Source organism: Lathamus discolor, chromosome 4 (assembly GCF_037157495.1).
Source record: "Lathamus discolor isolate bLatDis1 chromosome 4, bLatDis1.hap1, whole genome shotgun sequence".
Taxonomy (NCBI): Eukaryota; Metazoa; Chordata; class Aves; order Psittaciformes; family Psittacidae; genus Lathamus; species Lathamus discolor.
In genome coordinates this window covers 92,702,093-92,723,620 of record NC_088887.1, presented here as the reverse complement: position 1 = coordinate 92,723,620, position 21,528 = coordinate 92,702,093, and the positions used below count along the sequence as shown (strand labels likewise).

Sequence of the window (21,528 nt, the reverse complement as noted above, 5' to 3'; positions counted from 1 at the left end):
CCCGCCGAGCCCCAGGAGGATGCAGGAGCCCAGGCAGCATTTCCCAGCAAGGCAGAGGAGGAAGAGCTGCACCCAGGAAGAGAGAAGCCGGTGGTGGGAGAGCCGGCAAGCACAGCAGCTGCACCAGCCCCAGGGACAAGTACAGCAGCGTCATTGGAGAGTTCTGAAGGGTTTGAATGGCCTGTGGGTACCCTTGGAACCTGCCTGCTGGTTGTGATGGGGATCAGCATGTTGGCACACACACAGAGGGTGTTCTACCCACGGCCATTTTGTCTGATCTCAGAAGTCAAGCAGACTCAGGTTTGCTTCTTGTCTGGGGTTAGACCACAATATGGGAGGACCAAGAGATCTTCCCCAAGGCTGGACAGCCATAAGTGGCAGTGTGTGTGGGACAGTATGAGCGAGTACCTGGTCCACTGGGCCCCTCCAGTGCTTTGGAAGCATTGGAGATGGAAGGCAGCTCTATGGAGTCCCCAGCAACAAGCTGCAGAAACTGCTGAAGGGGACAGTGAATTATTTTGAACCTGGTGGGCCCATGGCACTTCAGGCCATCAGGGCAGAGATGCGACACAGAGACGGACTCATGATCGAGGGGTGGACTTAGCAATGGACACTATTGCCCAGGTTATTCACTAGTGTGAACACTGCACACAGCCTCTCCTGCTCTGAGAGACTGTTACAAGAGATGGCGCCTGACATCATGGACCAGATGGACTCAGCAGCTTTATAGGTCCATGCACTAAGAAATGATCTTTTTCTCTGTGTGTATGTAGATGTATATATATATGTAAGAGTGATGGCATATTGAAGATGTGGGATCTGAGCATGACGTGAATGGTATGGAATAAGGGGTGGATAATGTCCTGGTTTGAGCAGCAGCAGTCAGTTTTCTCCTTCTTAGGAGCTAGTACAGTGCTGTGTTTTGATCTTTTGGCCTGGGAACAGTGCTGATAACGTGGATGTTTTCAGTTGCTGCTCGAATGTTTGGTCTGGCCAAGGACTTTGTGAGCCTCATGCTCTGCCAGGGAGGAGGGGAGGCCGGGAGGAAGCAGAGACAGGACACCTGACCCAAACTGACCAAAGAGGTATTCCATACCACAGCACGTCATGCCCAGGATGTAACTTAGAGTGACCCGGAAGGGTTGGGACTGCAGGGTTGGAGGAGGTATCGGTCGGTGCTCTGCTGGGGGGAGTGGGGCGAGTTATTGGTCAGCTGGTGTTGAGGTGTTGTATTCTTTCCTCTTGTTATTTCCTTTAGCATTATTATTATTGGTGGTAGCAGTAGTGATTTGTGTTATACCTTAGTTACTAAACTGTTCTTATCTCAACCCGTGGGAGTTGCATTCTTTTCGATTCTCCTCTCCGTCCCTCCAGTAGCAGGGGGAGGGAAAGGAAGGGGGGGAGTGAGTGGACGACCTGTGTGGATTGGTTTAAACCACGACAACCTGATGGAGGAGTCTATTCATTCACTAAGCATGGAGTTTAAGAAAATCCTTTCTAAAACCATATCACCATTAAGAATACTTGTTTGGGGTTCTAATTATCACCTAATTTATATCAAATCTATCAAAAAATAAACCAAGGAATTTAAATGGAGTTACTTCTTTAAAACTGTGCAACACACAGGTACATTAGGAACCTCAAGATGAAAATAACTCTTACCTTATATGCGCAGGGTTTTGATTTTTTTTTCTTTTTTTTTCATGGCCTGAGGGGTTGTTTTCTTCCATTGGTAACTGTTGCAGTTGCTGACAGTCCTTCTTAAGATTCCTGATGGTAGCACTTCACCATCGAAGCCACTGACACCTCCGTATGTCTCTCAGAGTGACACTAGGATACAAATCAAGGTGAGAAATCTACTGTTCACTATAAATGCAGAAATTCTGACCATTATGTACATCCCTGACAGGAATTAAGTGTTGTGTCTAAAAAGCTGATTATATAACGTCTTACAGCACACAAAAGTTCGCTCTTTTCTTCCTTTTCCTTTCCCTTTCCCTCTCCCTTCCCTTTTTTCTTTCCTTTTTTTTCTTTTTTTTACCTATCTTTTCTTTCTTTTTTCTTTTCTTTTCTCTTTTTTCTTTTTTCTTTTCTCTTATTTTTTCTTTTCCTTCTTTCCTTCCTTCCTCCCTCCCTTCCTTCCTTCCTTCCTTCCCTTTTTTCTTTTTCCTTTTTTCTTTTTTGTTTTTTTTCTTTTTTTCTTTCCTTTTATTTCTTTTCTTTTTTTCTTTAATTTTTTCTTCTCTTCTCTTCTCTTCTCTTCTCTTCTCTTCTCTTCTCTTCTCTTCTCTTCTCTTCTCTTCTTTCTCTTCTCTTCTCCCTTTCCTTTCCTTTCCTTTCCTTTCCTTTCCTTTCCTTTCCTTTCCTTTCCTTTCCTTTCCTTTCCTTTCCTTTCCTTTCCTTTCCTTTCCTTTCCTTTCCTTTCCTTTCCTTTCCTTTCCTTTCCTTTCCTTTCCTTTCCTTTCCTTTCCTTTCCTTTCCTTTCCTTTCCTTTCCTTTCCTTTCCTTTCCTTTCCTTTCCTTTCCTTTCCTCTCCTCTCCTCTCCTCTCCTCTCCTCTCCTCTCCTCTCCTCTCCTCTCCTCTCCTCTCCTCTCCTCTCCTCTCCTCTCCTCTCCTCTCCTTTTTTCTTTTCTTGTCTTTCTTTTTTCTTTTCTTTTTCTTTTCTCTTTCTTTTCCTCTTCTTTCTCTTCTATCTTCACTTTTCTCTTCCCTCTCTCCTCTTCTTCTCTCCTCTCCTCTCCTCTCCTCTCCTCTCCTCTCCTCTCCTCTCCTCTCCTCTCCTCTCCTCTCCTCTCCTCTCCTCTCCTCTCCTCTCCTCTCCTCTCCTCTCCCCTCCCCTCCCCTCCTTTCTCCTTTCTGAAATTGTAGGCAACCAATGGCAAATAAGGGGACATTTGAATGAAAACCAATCTACAACAGTGCTACGACTGCTCATATTTGAGCTTAAAGCTTGAGGAAGATAAATTACTCCTGGTAACTCATCTGAACATTTTTTTCTACCAAACACTTTTCGAGCAAGTAAATAGAACTTTTATAAAAAGATGATTGAAATAGCTCCATCAAAACATGCATGGCCATGACAGTCAGAGAATATGCATTCTAGAAGAGGAGCTGTAAAAAAAACCAACCCCATTGTTAATTTAGTGGAATTTATCTTGAACATCAAACATAATAGCTAAGTATGCATTTATTTTCAGAAGCTAACTGAAAACATTTTTTAATTTAAAGTATCAATTGACCAAACAAATGCTTGAAAAATCTAGTCCTTCAAAAGATGGGGATTTTTCTTACAAAATTGCTCTCAATTAGAACATAAAAAAAAAAAACAAACCAACAAACCCAGACAAAACTGGGATTTTTCTTTACAGATGAAGAAAGAAATGCTTGTAAGCTACTAATTACATTTAAAAATATATTTTAGATACAGCTTATTTATTAATCAAATGGATATAATATGCGCACATATCTAAATACTGTAAATATAATTCTGAGAAGACATAAACTTCCAGTGAATTCTCTGAAAACAGTAATTACTGTATTCTACTGTAATTATAAAGAAACTCTGATGTCTTTTCTGGCTCCCAGCTATCAGTGCATAAGAGCACCTTACAGTGTTTAATGATTTTTATTTCAAAGCACTGATATGTGAAGAAAATGCTATGCTTCTGTCACAGAGAGAGTAGAGGAAGATTAAGACATAGTGTCTTTAAAAGAGTAGCATGGCTTTGTCCCAGCCACACTGGAAATCAGTGAAGCAGCCCCCCCATCCTTTTTAAGGAATAATCACTGGACCACACTTTGTCTCCATCTCTTTGTTTAATGGCCACATCTTTTTTAAAGCTGAGTTCTTGTTTAGGTGAGGATAGACCCCAGAACATATTGACATTGACAGTCTGCTCAGGAGATAACCACAGCTAAGGCATCTTGCCGAGTACCACTGCAGACAGATCTGCACTGATAGGAACACAAGGAAACATTTTTGCAGTGCCTGTCTAAATTATAGCAGGCTCTATCCCATAATATTAATTGCTCACTTCCAAAGAATGGAGAGGCCAGTAAATCTTTCAATGAAACTGGAAATAGTGCTATTCTGTTCTACATAAGTGTGTGAAACAGAGGTTCAAAGGTTATCTCTGTATCACGGCCTTATATAAAATCAGCATGCCACCATATCAGTGTCATATGGTAACACTTTAAACACTTTATTTGAGCATCTCATTTAGGAAACAATTACTGTAAGTTTTTGTCTAATATAATTAATAGGTCAAGCAGCACTTATTAAGTCTTTAGGCATTAATTAACATTTAAAAATTATCACATATGACACATTAATTAGATATCAGTCACTTATTAGAACTACTGACATTTAATAAGCATTTTAATTTATACCAAACTATCCTGCCGTATATATCTTTCCAAACTACAAGTACCTGGAAATAGTACTTAAGGACTTCGACATGTTAGCTCTAATTTTGTCTTTGTAATTAGCATGTACACGGAAACCTGATTTATACCTTATATACTCTGGTCACAAAAACATATCTATGTCTTTTCAGTTCACTAATAAATGACAAAATATTGAATAAAAAGCATAGCATGCATATTAAAATAATTTTAAAAGCATAATAGAAATTAATAGCATCTTTGTCCTCTTTCTGTGTCAGATTTGAAATTAAATCCTCTTCTGATTCTGCTGTCCTGTCCCGAGGAAAGAAATACGAATGTCCAAGTATTAATTGCTGACCTCTGTCACCCCGTAATTATGCATTCTTGTATCTTCTTTAATACTTCCCTCACATAGCAATCTCCTGTTGTCAAGATCTCATCATTAGATGCTTCACAGGTATGATCTCTCTCTTGGCCTAATTACACTTATTATCAGTCAATTTTTGTAATACTAACTGGGTACTTAGGATGACATATAAAAACCCTACAGGTTACCCAAATTTTACAAGACTAATGTCCATAATGTCAGCTTGACAAGAGCCAGAGAGCTATACTTCTTCTGCACATACTTTTGCATAATTTTTCTCATTAATATACACACTACTCCATAAGATTCTTGTATATTTGCAACTTTGCTGAACTAATAGAAATCACCTGTTTAATCATTAGATGTTTCTTGTCTAATGTACACCTACAAGATAAATTAAGGCAGAATTTTAGAGTGTTTCCAGTTTTCTCTGTACTTGCTTGAAGCTTTATTGGGCTGGGTCATGTGGAAGAGGGAGTCTGTATGGCAGTAACATCCAGCAGGAAGGTATGAGGTGCTTTAAACATGCGATTCCATGAGTTGACAACATCCTCACTTCTCTGGCTACTTCTATTCTGCTCAGTGAACTGCAGCATTTGGTGCTGGGACATACCTTACAACACCACCCATGTGAAGCTACAGCCAGAGCCACAGAAGACTGTAAGTGCAAGTCAACAACAGGAGTTTCACCTGCAATACATAAGACTTGACAGATTTGTAGCACACCTGTGACGGCTTAATTGGGCTATCACTGATAACAACAAGTATTAAAAGCAAGCTCTCCAGATGTTCTGGGAATATACATATGAGAACCCATACTGTCATCATTCATTACAGCTGTTAGCTGGATTAAGATACCAAACATAGGATAACTTGCTACATTTTCACCTTTTCCTTGCCGTTTTGACCAAGCCTAAAGGTAATTAATTGGCTTCATGCAGGTCTACACAGTTGTTCTGATGAGAATAAAAAATCAGACCAATAAGGACTAAAAAAGTCTATTGACCTTTTATTTTTTTTTTCAGGTACAAAATCAAAAGACAGTTGACTTGAAAGTGAGATTATAAAGAGACCTTGCAACACTGAATCCCACACCAGGTACATTCTTTAGCTATGTCAGACTTGGGGATCTAAAGCAAAATAGTTTCCTCAGGTCCCTCGGTAGTTAGCGGTCAATGATGAACATCACAATAAATAGCTCAGACCAGAAACAAAACTCATTTCTCAAGTACAATCCATAGCACTTAGTTAAATATGCTGACTTTCTATACAATGCATGAGGAGGATTAGATAGGATTCATAACAGACAGCATGCTGTGCAAGGTTTATAGAATAGAGAAGGTCAAGACTTAAATCCTGTGCTTGTGTCAGACCAGTTTTACAACTCAGAAACCTCTCCTGCACTAACGGACCTGTGTCCCTCCTTTCAAAATAGTTGGCATCTCTTTCTTCTAAAACACAGAGGTCAGGTGATGGTGTTTCTACTGTTTAGCTGGGATTCAGACTGAAGAAATTCAAATACATGTAACTGTGGCTTAAGATGCTGAAGCGTCTTTTCATTTTGCAACTATGCTACTTTGCAGAAACAGATGTAGAACTCACTGGGATAGAGAGAAAAGCGTGTGCTGGTTTTAGCTGGGGTAGAGTTAATTTTCTTCATAATAGCTAGCATGGGCTGTATTTTGGATTTGTGCTACAGTGTTGATAATTCAGGGATGTTTCTACTACTGCTTACACAGACTCAAGGCCTTTCCTGCTCCTCACACCATCCCATTAGCAAGTTGGCTAGGGGTGCACAAGGAGCTGGAAGGGGACCCAGCCAGGACAGCTGACCCCAACCGACCAAAGGAATATCCCATAACGTATGATGTCGTGCTCAGCGTATAAAGCTGAGGAAGAAGGAGGAATAGAATCATAGAAACAACTAGATTGGAAAAGACCTTTAAGATCACCAAATCCAACCATTACCCCAGGACTGGCAAGACCTCCACTGAACTATGTCACTAAAGGCCCCATCTACACAGTTTTTTAACACTTTCAGGGACAGTGATTCTACCATTTCCCTATTCCAAAACCTTTTTGGTGAAGAAATTTTTGCAGTCTAAACCTCCCCTGGTGCAGCTTGAGGCCGTTACCTTTTGTCTAGTCACTAGCTACTTGGGAGAAGAGATCATCCCCCTCCTTGCTCCATCCTCCAAAATGCAATGGAAGGGGGTAGTGGTTGGAGTTACTTTCCCAAGTAACCATTATGTGTGATGGAGCCCTGCTTTGCTACAGATGGCTGAACACCTGCCTGCAGAGGAGAAGTGGTGAATTAATTCCTTGCCTTTGCTTGCATGCATGGCTTTTGCTTTACCTATTAACCTGCCTTTATCTCAACCCTTGAGTTTTCTCACTTTACCCTTTTGATTCTCTCCCCCATCCCATCAGAGGACTGGGGAGGTGAGTGAGCTGCTGTGTGGGGCTTAGCTGCCAGCTGGGGTTAAACTGAGTTAAATGACCACAGTACTTTTTGGTGCCCAGTTTGGGGGTCAAATTCAAGTGACAGTAGTCATCTATTGAAAGAGAGAACAGCTACCTCTTTACCCCATCTCCAAGGACTGTTACAGTGCTTTATAAATCAAAAAGTGAATGAATCCATAAGCAGGCCTAGCAACCAAGATCAAAACTCATCTTTCAAAATTTTAACCCCCACTGAAATGTCACTTAGGGTGCTTGCTCTTTCCACTGCCATGCATCTGCTTGGCAGAACTCGTTGTCTTGTCATCAAAAGATCCCTATTTTCTTCTTTTTAAGCCTACATTTATGACTGATTTATTTTCATTGACTTTTAACTGACATTAGCTAATTATTAACTCTGCAGGATAGATTAAATTTTAATTTTAATGTCATTGTAAAGCACAGTGAGCTGCCTCAGCGTGATAAGATGCTATAAAAGTTTAAACTGTTGTTATAAGTTAGCCACCTGTTCAAAACATTAGAAATCTACACATTTAAATCAATCACAGTGCATTGGATGCCCCATCAAGACTAATGTTGATAAATTATACTCTTAGCTCTATTTGATACAGAGTCATTATTTTCCAGAATGGTAGTATATTGGGCTTTGTTTTGTAGAGTTTTAGTTGGGGCTGCAGTGTATTTTTCAGAATCATAAATACACACCAATGCATATTTTCCAATCTGCTAAATTGCTGAGAGATTATCCTGGCTAAACAGTACCTTTGAGGTTCTATTTGGTATATGAGACATATGCAGGAGACGTACTGTTTCTGAATGAGTTCCTGGAAGTACTGTGGAATGGTAGAAAGGCCTATACAGTACTTCATACAGTTCTTGCCATCTCTGGGCCAAATCAGGAAAATTGGATACAATAATGTATGGAAAAAACCCCTATACCTTTCTGTCTCAGGAGACAACAGATGAATCTGAAGGATAGAGCAAATGAGATTCCTGTCTTAGGCATGGTATATAGATAGGAAAAAAATCTTATTCTGGATATTCTACTTATAAAACAGGCTAATATTTTTCCCATGACTATCTCATCTCTTCACATGGTAAATTCACTTGGGTAAGTACTATTTCTTATTGAAAGCAAGAGGGTTATTTCTATAGTTCCAATAAAGAAAGGCAGCATACTGAGGCTGCATATTTTAATAGACTTAGTTCTGCAGTCAGGGAACTGACTTTACTACCTCCTGTTCTTCTTGTGCTCAAAAAAAGTTTGTAAGTAAACCAAAAGGCACAGAGTTCATAATTTTATTCTAACTGAAACAATCTTCAGCAGCCCTACAGCTGAGTGACCTCTTCAGCTCATTCATTATTTTCACTCAGATGAATATAAATTCTAGCACTACACAAAAAAAGCTATATTGTCTGAGAGAGGTGACAGCAGACTCTTCAGTTTCCCTTTGTAATACATTCCTGCCAATTCCTAAAGTAGGAATTCAGTGAAAGACTCCCCAAAGAGATAAATTTTTAACTCTGTTATTGAGGAGGAAAAATATGTAAAAGAGGATTTAGCTGACTACACGAGGCTTAGCATGGGTTTGCCATCCATACCCATCTAGGACTGTGATTCCTGAACTCAACGTCTGTGCATAGAATACTAAGAATCTGTGCCCTGACAGTGATTACTAGTATCAGTGTAACTGTTAGCTGACTGAGGGACAGGGGACCATGCACAGGTCCTGAGGTTAAGAGGCACGAACTGGCATGTATCTGTGCTGCTGAAAGCAAACTTACCCTGGAGCACGCTCCCTGTGCCTACATGACATAGCTCTATGCCCTGCCTCTCTCAAGGATCTGTGCGTTGCTCCTATGAACACAACATGTAATTACTAGTTTTGTGAATTTTCAGTTCAAACTGTTTAAAAAAAAGTGAAGGCCATGGTACATCTTTCTGTCTCTGAACACTGCTCTAGCTTTTTAACATTTGTGAATATACGTTGCATGCTATGAGGTGTCTTATGAGTGGTTCAAGCATTACTTTCAAAAGAGTGCTTTGCAATGACCCAGAACATGACAAAAAAAGAGAACAAATAAGAAGAGAATAAAATCAAATTCTAGCATCCCAGTTTTCTTTCTGGGACTTTTATTCACCAAAATAAAACTTTCTTCATTCTAACCAGGAGACAGTGAAGTTAAGCTTGTAGATAATGATTTAGACAGTATCTGGGTCATAGGGGCCTGGAGGGGTGGACGGACAGGGGGGACAGAATCGAATATTGATATCGATATCGAATTACTCCTTTTTCCTAGTACAGACAAGTCCTTTGCAGCTTTGAAAAACTTCAGTGTGTCTTTCTTTAGAACTGTAATTGCTGCTTGCCTCTCTCCCTGCTTGGAATTTCTTCAGTAAGTTAGTAATGGAAAGCTAAATGCTGTTTGGCAGGTTTATTTCACAGAATTGTGTGGAGTATTTCTGTCCTAACATTTCTCCACGAAACAATGTTGTGTAAGCTACAAGTGATACCACAACAAAGGGGATTATGGAGACCTGACATACCATGTCAACTGTCATTTCTGACAAATGTAAATGCAAGAATGAAATCCTAGGTAGAAAATAAGAGCATATCAGCTGGGGTTGAGTGAAAGGGCATCAAAGACTCTGCTTCCAGACTCTCTTTCTTTACCTCTGTTTTTTTTCCTCTGACTTATTTTCATAGTGTATTTCTTATTCTGAATTTTCCTTGTATGTAAATTTACTTTCTCTTTTAAAGAAGCCATACAGAGCAGCAGTGACTGTAATATGTATTTTCAGTAATGGCAGAATTTCACGTTGTGGAAGGTAGTTTCTGTTAGAGGAAAATACATCCAACAACCTAGGAGAGGCGAGGTGGACACTCCCTCATGTCCCCAGGTCTGACTGGTAGTGAGGTAGTACATGTGTTCTCAGTAGGCACATATATATACCATGTATATCCATATACATAGCCAGCCATACAAATCACAGATAAGACACACACACAACACCTTTACAAGCATAGACAGCACCAGTGGCCTTAACCTGATCTCCTCTCTGGCTGAGCAGGATAGAGGTTTCCTAGTGAGAACATATACATACATACACACAGTGTGGATCCCTCCAGCAGCTGGGCTCGGACACTGTCCAGTAGCTGTCCCTGAATCCCAATCTTGCCAGTTGCTGGCATCTAACATTCAAGCCTCCAGAGATGCAGTCCACCACTCCTGTTGCTGGTACAGACTGTCATACAGACACACAGAATCACAGCATCATTAGAGTTGGAAGGGACCTCTGGAGATCATCTAGTTCAATTGCTCTGCCAAGGCAGGGCCAGCTAGAGCAGGTTACACAGGAACATGTCCCGGTGGGTTCTGAGTGTCTCCAGAGAGGGAGAGTCCACAACCCTCCTGGGCAGCCTATAGAACTCAGATTGGTGGATTCAAAGTCCAGAGTGCTAACCACACATGGTGCGGACTACCCTGGTCCCAGCAGCTCCCCATGCTCTCATCCCTAGACATACAGACTGGCCCTTGGAGACCCACCCACCTCCTTTCTCCTAGTCACTTTGTCTTGTTCATCACTAGTGATCCCACACTCTCTTGCTCACCTGCATTCACATCCAGTTGCTGCATCACAGGGCATCTGTGACTCCGTCTGACTCCTGTTGCTGGACTTACATCCCATGGACACACACACATGCATACACATACACACACAGTGAGTAGAGAGCCCTCACTTAGGAATGAGTTAGAAAGAAATTTGGTAAGAAGATAAGGCAAACTGCACTTGTTAGGCACAGGTCATAACCAGACAAGCATACAGACTAGCTAGCTATCTACATCTAAACAGCCATTTTCATCCCCTAACCTCTATTTTCCACATGTTCTCTCCAAATCACCTCCCTTGTGCCCCCTGCTCCCCACCCTCTATCCCTGCCTCCTCCCACAGTAAAAGCTGAACGGCTTTTCCCCTGCATCTCAGTGTGCTCCACACCTCCAGGCAGCAAGCCCCCTAGTTTGGTTATCCGGAGACCTGCTCCTGATAACTCTTTGTGGTGTATTCCATGCCTGGACAACATGGTTGAGGTTCTGCTGGGACAGCCCTGGGAGAGACCTATTTGCTCCTCAAGAGTCCCTACTTTATTTCCACAGTAAGTATTTTGATGAACCAATGGCCCCTAGTGAGGCACCTTGGAGTAGTCCAGCAAAGTATTAATTGGGGTCCTCCTCCTCCTGTTGTTTTTTTGAGCTCCTTTGTGGGTAGTCAGATGGGGTTTATCACACAACCTAACAGTTTTAGCCCCCTACATTAACTTAGTCCTTGCTGGAGATGTCACATGCCAAGCTTTCAAAATTTCATTTGATTTAATCGAGTAGTTTCAGTATTTAATTGGGAATAACTGATTTACTCTCATTCTCTGAAAAAGAGGCATAAATGTCTTCCCTGGCTGTAAAGAAACCTTTAAAGTGGTGACCAGAATTAAGTTATTTTTTATAACTATGCATACAGAATCCATATAGTTCTTATCTCTTCAGTATTCAAGTATCATACAGTCCAAGTACTCCTTAATATAATTTTCCTGTCTGAGGTAGAATAATTTATGCCCAAGAACTTTGCAGAGGTGATAAGAAATGGCTACTCTCATCTTCCAGCAGAGACTGTAATGCAGTGGCTTGCCCTGTGCTCACAACCTGTACTCTGAGCGGAGGCAGGCGCTAGATGCATATCTGGTATCTAAGTGGAGGTAATATTCTCCCTATCAATCTGTAGGATCCAGCAGAATTATGTATCTCCATTCAGACCACAGAAACATCAACATCTTTAAAACAATTGACTCTGCATTTACCAGATCTTTGGGCAATAAATAACTCTCTATGTCCGCACATCTATTTTTCAGAAGCAGCAGAATTTCACAGTCTCATTGGCACCTGGGTTTTTTGTTAGATATGTTTGTACTATCTTTTAATTATTACATTTCATGGTAATTGTTTTTTGCTTTGACAGACACAGACTTGGTTTTATACATTCTGTATCCATTATGAAAAGCTTTCAGACTTTCAGAAGGTAAAAAGCAGACAAGAAAAACATTGATAAATCTATATAAAAGCATAATAATTTGGTAATATCCAAATAAACAAAACTTTGGGATGACTAAAATCATGTTTCCTATTGACATTTGCAGAACAAGCTGATAGCAGAAGTGAAAAATTGAAAATAATTATATGATGTACAGTAAAATTTGGAAGAACTTTTAGAAAATTATCCATTGAGGATGTAAAATATTTCTAATGTGTCCATGTTGCTAGATGAAATCCCTCTCTTACCTGGGTCGTTTGCTGTCTGTTGCTTTTGCAGCAGCACAAGACAAAATATAAATGCATTATCGAAGGGCAAAAGAAAGTTTAATATTTAAAGTGTAGAGAATGAAAAAAATTATTTAGTAAAATTGTGTGTCTACCTGGGATAATGTTTTTTCTTTATTTTTTGATAGCTCAGAAATCTGCCAAATAACATATAACTGTATGCAATTGAACTGGGGAAAAAAAAAAGTTTCAAGGGAGTATTGTATTCTGGAGTTCATTTAACCTGTTCTTAAAAAAAAAAAAAAAAAAAAATCAAACCACTAATACAAGTAAAGAGCTCCTCTAAGCAGTAGCTATCTGCTTAATTACTAAGAAAGAATTTTCCTAAGGGGAATAAATTCTTACCTAAATTGTCAAAGTCTACAATATAGGGGTCTGCATCGGACTTAAGTGATTAAGCCATAATTAAGCCCCAGGTGAGCTAAGTGATTAAGCCCAGAAACTGATCCCTCTCACCCTACTTTCTACTTCTGCAAATGGACACTAGAAATACAGCCTGAGCTCAGTTCTAATGCCACATGTAGGTATTCAAGATACAATGGCCTCTATTTCTGTGGGGCTTGCAAATATGACATGGTACTTACAGAGGTTTATCTGCAGGCAAAGAACCAAAGGTCTTGTGGAGGTATCCAAAGGTACTCTTAAACAACAGATAAGACACTAAACATCTGTTCTTAGGCAAATTTAAAATACCACCTCATTTCCTCTCAGATGAAATCCATCTGAGTTGACCTAGTACACAAGCTATTACCATGCTGCATGCTCTGTTGTGATATCCATTAAATCCTTTTCTCCTCTACACTTTAAGAAATATAATTGTAAATAAGATAAATAAACTTCTCCAATCAATTCAACATTAATAAGGACCTCAGAAAGAGTACTCTTTCCAGTCTTAGGCAAGATAATTTAAGGATAAAAAAATTAAAGAGAGCCCAGTAGAGAGCCACAAGAATGGTGTGGTAAATGTGAAATTTATATAAAAGGAAAGTTTTGTGGAGAAAAAAATAAAACTAACATTTTTTCCCCATAGATTCCATATGGCACTGGAACAAAGATAAATTGGCTTAAATTTTAGTGAAGAAGTTTTAAATTAGAATTTAGGACTTCTGAAACAACAAGATTTTATGCACAAAAGTGGCTCCCAAGGAAGATAATGGTATCTCTTTCACTGGATATTTTAAAGCATAGTACTAAAAATAAGCCCTAATGGATATTTGAGGTGGTTGATTCTAGTCAAGTACTTCTCATTCACTTTTTAAAGAAATGATCAGATGGGTGTTTCAGGTCCTTACAATCCATACTTCTGGTCCTTACAATCTATATTTCTGTAGTATGTTAAATGATTACTTAGCTTCAGCCAGCTTGATGCTAGGTTCCTAGCTTAGTCTAATCCTCTAAACTATCCTGGCAGTGAATGGCAAGAGAAAGGCAAACCCGGTGAGTGATTATACAGTTGGCTTATACAGTATATGGTTGGCTTTCTGGGCTGCAAGCACACACTGAAGCCTGCTCATGTTAAGTTTCTCATCAGCCAACACCCCCAAGTCCTTCTCCACAGCACCGCTCTGAATCTCTTCACCGCCCAACCTGTAGCTGTGCCTGGGATTGCCCCAACCCAGGTACACGACCTGATTCACTTGCTGGAATGTCAGGGGTTTAAAGAGATGAACAGTGAGATCATGATTTGAGATGAGGTACAACTGTGCCCTGGTGTATATCTAGCCCCAGAAAATGGAAGTGCTCTACAGACAGATGATAGAGACATAGCCTGCATCTGTCTGTTGATTTTAGGGGAGCCCAGACAATTAGCTTTAGACTGATTTTTGAAGATGAGATGAACCTTTTATTTCCTGAGTATAGGAACTTTACTAGATTGATATCTTTGATAAATCTGCTTTGTGAAGCTAACTACATAAACTGATTTCCCAAAAGAACTCAGGACAAAATTTATAGCCATAGGTCAATCTTTTAGGACACTGACAGGCAGGCCCAGAGTAATTATTTTCACAGAAATCAGGGATATGAGACTTCTTAATTTAGGAATGTGTTTATAAAATTGTGGATGTATGAATTCAGGATGGAAAATTTTTTACACCTTTTTTTTTTTATAATGCATGCATGTTCTTATAACGATAAAGTCTTGACTTCAGATGTTAGACAATGTCATAATGTGAATGCTTATAAGCTATCTTATGTTTCAACATGAGAACATGGGTTTTTTTAGAGCTATCTTCATTGAGCTTTCCAGAATTCTTACATCTAAATTCAACTTTTATTAATTAAATTCTATAAGGTATGAATGTTGAGTGTTTAATATAGCAAAACTACATGAAATTTAATAAAAATCCTCATACAGTTAATAGAACAATTAAAATTATTTAACTAATCTCTGTCTGATTGTATGCATACTTCATATAGAGATAGGCATGAATTTTAGCTGGGGCTGCCTTCCTTCTTTTTCAAAAGCAGCTTTCAAACAATACTAGTAATTGAGCTTTTGTTACTATATTTTTCTTTGTAAGTATAGCCAACATTCTGAATATACAGATTGCATCATCTGAGGATCATTAATCATGACTACAATCACCTAGATATCTCATAAACTGAAACTAAGCTTCAAAAACTCAGGCAGTTTTGGCTTCCAGGAATTTCTGTCAAGGAGACAAAGAGAAAAGTATTTCTTCTACTGAATAACAGAGGCAATTCTTGAGTCAGTTTTTCTAATGCGCTGGCGCTGTATCTCAAGTAGTAATGTCTGGAAACAATGTAGTAACTCTCTGGAATGCACATGAAGACATTTCAGAGCCAGAGGAAAACTATGAAAATAAACTCGTAATTTTCTGTTTCTTCCTAACATAGATGATGGAAGAAATAGCACATAAATGTTCAGTGTATCTGAGATAAGTCAGTTGGCTCTATAAAAACAGAGGGCAATTTCTGCTGTTAGAAACAAACAAACAAAAAGCAGATTTGTAAGTGTGGCTGACCAGGTCTCTTGATTGCATATAAAACATAAGACTAAGATTAAATATGAATTTACTAGTACGATAAATTCAGTTTCATATTAATCTAATAGATTCTCGACTATTGTTGCCATTGGGTATATTCACACAGGCAGTGCCTATCCCAGAGAAATATTGTACACTGCTCCAAGTAAATTCTACCCTAGATATCTATTGCACCTGCTGAAGTCTTAGTACTCCAGTAATAAAAATGGTAGCTAATTTTATATTCATATGCTTTTCTGTCCAAAATTTCATGAACAGCTGCACTTTTTAATAAAGAAATTTTGTCAATAGATAATGTTTTAGATTTTGAACCCCGGGAGGAGAACACCAAAGGAAAGTTTATGACAGGTGAGACATATCTTTGATTAGATTCGTATTAAATGTATGGAACATAAATGAAATTCTGCAGCCTCAGGATTAAAGGAATATATAACTAAGAGGGTTCTTTACTGAATATTTCATCCTTTGGTGTACATAACTATCTCTGATGTTACTTCAGAGGAAGAGTGCCACAAGTTGCAAAGAAGAAATGTGAACCAAAGGAAAGATACAGACATTCCAGACTATTTTCCAGACTATTCTTGTATTCTGAAACATCCTGCTGCCTTTATATCTTTTGTTTTTTTCTTTTTTGATATTTAAGTTCAGACAGATAAATTACAGCTTTATATTTGTTGCTTTAGAGCAATGAGGAATAAAAGCTGTCAGAATGTTTTATCTGTTTGTTATCAGGATACTGACTACAGAATCAGAGTATTCCAATTAAATCTGATGGTTTGAATAGCATAAATCTGCCTTAGAATACTGCACATGTAAGAAGAATGAACAGGAGTGTATCATCTGTGACCTGTGATTCTGTAGTGGTCTGACTGATAATGCAGTGGGGCTTCTTCAGGATATGTAGGTCAAGAGAATATGAATAAATATATTTGGGTGACTCCTTGCTTCATGACCAGTTGGCATCAATTATGGGAAGTACTACACTAACATCAGCAGAGATGATTTAGGTTTAAATATGCAGACGTAAGTGAAAAGCTGATACTTGTACCGGTTTTCAGTTTAACACTGTACTTACACAAAGAATTCATATTTATTAAGAGGTAAACATAAATGCTGAATCTTTCTGATATTTAGCAGGGTTTGGTTCTCCTAGGTTTACTGTGTAAGCTTGTCCCTGGACCTCTATTTCCAAAATAGAAATATACAGATGAAAAAAATACTATGCAAATGCAAATGACTAGCTAATAGGATTCTTGGTGTCCAATAGCATCTACAAGTAAAAAGAAATGTATTTACTTTTTAAAATTTAACACTTTTGTTAAGGTTTTTTTTTTTTTTTACTTCCTTTCTCTTCTAACCATCAACATATTGCAGCAGTTATTTTAAAAGCTGTTTCCCAGTATTTTCATTGCTATTTTGTAACAAAGGTTACAATTTTGGCTTGTCCCCTCCTTATATTGTTCAGCAAAAGCAATGTCAAATAACAGTTTAATGAGTATCCTACTATGTGAGACATTTGCCTAACCCAGGAGCTGTGCAAAACCAATTAGAAGTGTATATTTGCAAATTGGATGCATACAAGCATGACCAACCTCTCAACCCTTTCCCCCCAAAACGCAGGACTCGGTTGTAGCTAAACTGATTTTGAAAACCAGGTTGGAAGAGTCTTTTGATGATCTATATGTTGTGAAAGTCTTAATAAAAAAGTCTTAAATGTTTTCTAATTCTATAATCCGTCTCCTTACCCAAATGGATACACTGATGTATTTGCTCCTTAAAGCATATACACTTCAAATGTTCAGGCAGATGATTGTATAAAATTGCCTTTAAAAAACAAACAAACAAACAAGCAAACAAACACTTGTTACTGTTTATTTTGATTAATTTTGGTTTTGGTTTTGTTTTTCACATAAAGCCTTCTGTGAAGCATCTGAGAAGACAGAATGGCCAGACTATGTGTTTCAAGGAAGACCGAACACGGACCAGGAACACAAGGTATTTGGTTTCCCACACATGGCAGTTCCACTTGATATGGCCAGATCAGTTCAGCATCCAGGTACAACTACAAAAGAACATGTGTCCTCAGTTATGTCTGTGAGCAATCTGCGTATGCGCTGTGGTTGAAATCTGGACTGTCAACTCAGTCCCATATAGCTGCTCGCTCCCCACCCTGCAGTGGAAAGAATCTGAAGGGTGAAAGTGAAAAAACTTCCAGTCTGACATAAATACAGTTTAATAGATAAAGCAAAAGACACATATGGCAGCAAAGGAAAACAAGGAATTCATTTACCACTTCTCATCAGTAGGCAGGTGTTCAGCCATCTCCAGGAAAGCAGGGCTCCATCAGACATTAAGGATTATATGGGAAGGCAAATGCCATCACTCCTGAGACCCTCCTTCTCTCTTTCTTTCCCCAGCTTTGTTGCAAAGCATGGGATCATAAGGTCTGGGATATTCCTTTGGTCAGTTGGGGTCAGCTGTCTTGGCTGTGTCCTTTCTGAACTTCCTGTGCATCCCTACCTACTTGTTGGTGGGATGGTGTGAGGCACCTCTGTGCCTGGTAAAACCTTGGAGCACATTCTCCTGGACAGCATGCTAAGGCACATGAAAAACAAGAAGGTGCTTGGTGACAGCCAGCATGGCTTCACTAAGGGGAAATCCTGCCTGACCAATTTGGTGGCCTTCTATGATGGGGCTACGGAACTGATGGACAGGGGTAGAGCAGTTGATGTCATCCACCTGGACTTGTGCAAAGCATTTGACACTGTACCACATGACATCCTTGTCTCTAAATTGGAGAGACATCAATTTCATAGGTGGATCACTCGGTGGATAAAGAACTGGCTGGATGGTCGCATGCAAAGAGTTGTGGTCAATGGCTCAATTTTCCACCTGGAAACCGGTAACGAGTGGTGTCCCTCAGGGATCGGTGTTGGGACCAGTCTTGTTCAACATCTTTGTCGCTGACATGGACAGTGGGATTGAGTGCGCCCTCAGCAAGTTTGCCGATGACACCAAGCTTTGTGGTCCGGTTGATACGCTGGAGGGAAGGGATGCCATCCAGAGGGACCTTGACACGCTTGTGAGGTGGGCTGATGCCAACCTTATGAAGTTCAACCATGACAAGTGCAAGGTCCTACACCTGGGTCTGAGCAATCCCAGGCATAGGTACAGGCTGGGCAGAGAAGAGAAAATTAACTCCATCCTAGCCAAAAACAGTACAAGATGTCAAGTGTGAGTATCTCAAATAGCAATAGATGACTATGATGTCCATTGAATGAAATCCGTACCCGTCTAAAAAGATAGGCTGTAATAAAACAAGATACAGTAGTGTGAGCAAAAAATAATGAAATTTCAAATAGCTTTTACAACAAAAATATACTTTATGAGAGGCATGTCAAGCAAAAGGACAGGCTTCTCTCCTCAGTATCCTTTCATTGGTGCAATATACTGTGTAATCTTTTATGCTATCATATCTCAGTTCTCTTAGAACATATAACCTGCAGCTATTTGTAACATTGATGCTTGATACTGCTTTTTAAAGAGAGAGAGGGGGAAAGAATTAAGCCAGTGTATAGCATTTGGTAAAATCCAAAAGCTGCCACTGTTTTGCAAAGACATTCTTTCAGAATAAATTTAGGAATTTGCATCTGGATGGCACAAACCTGAATGTTTCAGGTTGTGATCTAAGTGAAACAGAAACCTCAGAATAGTTAGTTATAAATCTCTTCTTGGACTGTATCTGCAATCACATACTGCAAATGCAGCCCTGAACCTCAGCAATGGGGGTGACAGAGGACACCCAAGCTAAATTTGCACTTGGATTTGTAATTATTGAAACAGATTGTTCTCTATTTTGTTAGGAAAAAAAAAAAATAGTCTTAGCAGTTGCTCAGTTCTTCACAACATGAAGTTAAAGGTCAGTGCTAGGAATAGTGAGGCAGCTAATACTGCTAAGTGGTAGTAAGTGGCCATAATGCACTTCAGTACACTTAAAATAACCTAATGCATTCCATGCAGGTACAATCAGCAGGTCCATTAAGTGGCATATTAAATGTAAACCATAAAACAAACAGAAAAACATCAAGTCTTTAATGATATCAACAACAATCATGTCAAATTCATTGTCCATGTGACAAAACAAAGTGTTCTTTGTAATCAAAGTCCTTTTCTGTGTCATCTGTGCTCCAAACTAGAACCCTTCATTCATACAGGATTCTTGTTCAGTGAAAGATGCAATCTGCTTCCCAATCTTACCTTACTTTTTTGGGTTTTTTTTTTTTTTTTTCAGAATTATTTCCAAGAATGCCTCCAAAATGAGAATATTTCATTTCGAAGAAGTAGCGAGAGCATGGCTGACCTGAACACACCTTAACACTTCTCCTACATTTCAGAATACATCTCGGCTTCAACAACAAGAAAATGTTAGATCTGATAATGGGTTGAGATAAGTGTAGGCTGTTATGCTTTCCTGATTTTATAATGAGAGCTCATTTGTCCACACTTCTGCTTACCTAAGGACACTGTCTGCATCAATAATTTTTCCTTACTCTTGATTATTATTGCTATTTGTGAGTTACCTCATATCTGACATTATGTTACAGTGTAACTTAATGAAAAATAAAAAAAATGAAAAATAAAACAAAATCAAACCAAAAGTGCTCACACACTTAAAGGGATATATGTTTTATTTCTCAGGCCCACTGCACTTGAAACAGTGTTAGCCTTACCCCTCCTCCATATTGCAGGTTTCAGAGTATAAAAAATGATCAGCTAACAAAAGAATTTCAAAAGGAGCAATGGACTTGAGTTGTTTTCAATACACATATTCCTTCCTGGAGTCTGGGGACTCTCAATATTGTGACAATGAGCTGATTATAGAGACAGGTAATGGTAATCGCATTGGTGTTGTGATTGGACTATGTATTGCAATTGCTATATATCTATATTTTGCTAAGTGTAACTTAAATTTGTGTTTTAAGATGTATTTTATATCACTCTGCTAATGCAGAAATCCCATGTAACATCAACTATCTTTAAATAAGCACATTTTATATTTCCGTTACACCCTCTACACTCAGAATATCTAAAAGAACTTGGTTAGAAAGTATTGGACTTTGACACTAACAGGCCTACAGTCCATGAGACCTGATTAGAGCTAGCCTAATTTAAACCTTAGTGTATACAGTCTCAACATTGTGTTGTCTCAAGACTAAGTAATTTTCACCCTACCCAGCCAACCTTCTGGGCTATACCAGTTACTGGAGTATTTAGCTTATGTAATTAAATGATTCTTGCAGAATTTCTGTTCCATTAATTTCTCATATCTTTGCTTGATCCCAGGTAAACTCTAAGTATTCAAATGAGCACTGCACTTGCTCTGACAGAAGAAACTACTTCATGTCTTAATATAAATACAGTGGCATATTCCAGTCAACAGCTATGGCTACAAAAAGAAAGCATGCTTTCTCTAAAAGCTGTGATTATGGGATGTACTGTGTCCTACATACCTTTAGGGCATACAAGATTCTCACAGAAAGCCTGCTGAGATTATGTAGTGCAACTTGGAAAGCAAGCAAATCTGGTCATGAAGTCAGCCACGCTGTGTACTGAAAGTTATACAAATGCCCTTAACCAGTGAAGTATGTACTAGCGTGAACATCCGCCTCTAAAACTTCCCTTGATGTATCAATCTAGGGTTTACTGTTTATTATAATCTCATCAGAAGAGTGAATATATAAAGCTATTAGACCTACAATGCTCCTAACACAGGTCAGGGAGTCAGAAACATGTTTCAGTAACAGTCACACAGCCTTCCCTCTGTGTGCACAAACAAGGTGAGAAAGAAACCTTGTTTTGCCATTTGCTGACAACTCTAAGATCACAGTAAGTCTTATCTTCTTGTGATATGAAACTTAAAAAGGGCTATTTATGTT

General features: G+C 39.1%; 1 long non-coding RNA gene across 2 annotated transcripts; it reads left to right on the top strand.

The window, feature by feature from the left end:
* Positions 1–1,588: 1,588 nt before the first annotated feature.
* Positions 1,589–20,267, top strand: LOC136012765 (uncharacterized). Of its 2 annotated transcripts, XR_010611950.1 has the most exons (6): positions 1,589–1,847; positions 4,666–4,844; positions 5,780–5,852; positions 15,884–15,940; positions 17,508–17,587; positions 19,884–20,267. It is a non-coding gene; the product is annotated as an uncharacterized LOC136012765 (long non-coding RNA). The 2 variants fall into 2 exon arrangements; XR_010611949.1 differs by lacking the exon at positions 15,884–15,940 and having other exon boundaries at positions 1,598–1,847.
* Positions 20,268–21,528: the final 1,261 nt, after the last annotated feature.